The sequence below is a fragment of the Eleutherodactylus coqui genome, unplaced genomic scaffold, assembly GCF_035609145.1.
Source record: "Eleutherodactylus coqui strain aEleCoq1 unplaced genomic scaffold, aEleCoq1.hap1 HAP1_SCAFFOLD_42, whole genome shotgun sequence".
Lineage (NCBI taxonomy): Eukaryota > Metazoa > Chordata > Amphibia > Anura > Eleutherodactylidae > Eleutherodactylus > Eleutherodactylus coqui.
In genome coordinates, this window is record NW_027101829.1 from 919,422 (window position 1) to 919,967 (window position 546).

Consider the following 546-nt stretch of genomic DNA (forward strand, 5'->3'; position numbering starts at 1 on the left):
AGTGCATGGAGTCTGGCTTTGCTTTTGAATACCAGTCATTGTAAGAAGACTTGTATAAAAAGTCTCACTTTGACTCGAAGGAATGCTGCCTTTCAATACGTGGCACTGTGGAGGATTTATTCCATCTCCCTTATTTGCATATTACCCAGAGGAGCGTGCGTGGCCATTTGAGTCTCCTCACTTATTTATAGTATATAGTTGCTCTCCCTAAGGAGAAAAGAGCGTTTCTGACCCCTGTCCCTGGCCTCACACTAGCAAAAGCCAGACTCCTACTGTACACTGATGATGGGCAATAACCCGGAAACAGCTGTATGTACATGGGGTCTGGCTTTGCTTTTGATTCCCAGTCATTGTAGCAAGACTTGTATAAAAAGTCCCACTTTGACTCGAAGGAATGCTGCCTTTCAGTAGGTGGCACTGTGGAGGATTTATTCCATCTCCCTTATTTGCATATTACCCAGAGGAGCGTGCGTGGCCATTTGAGTCTCCTCACTTATTTATAGTATATAGTTGCTCTCCCTAAGGAGAAAAGAGCGTTTCTGACCC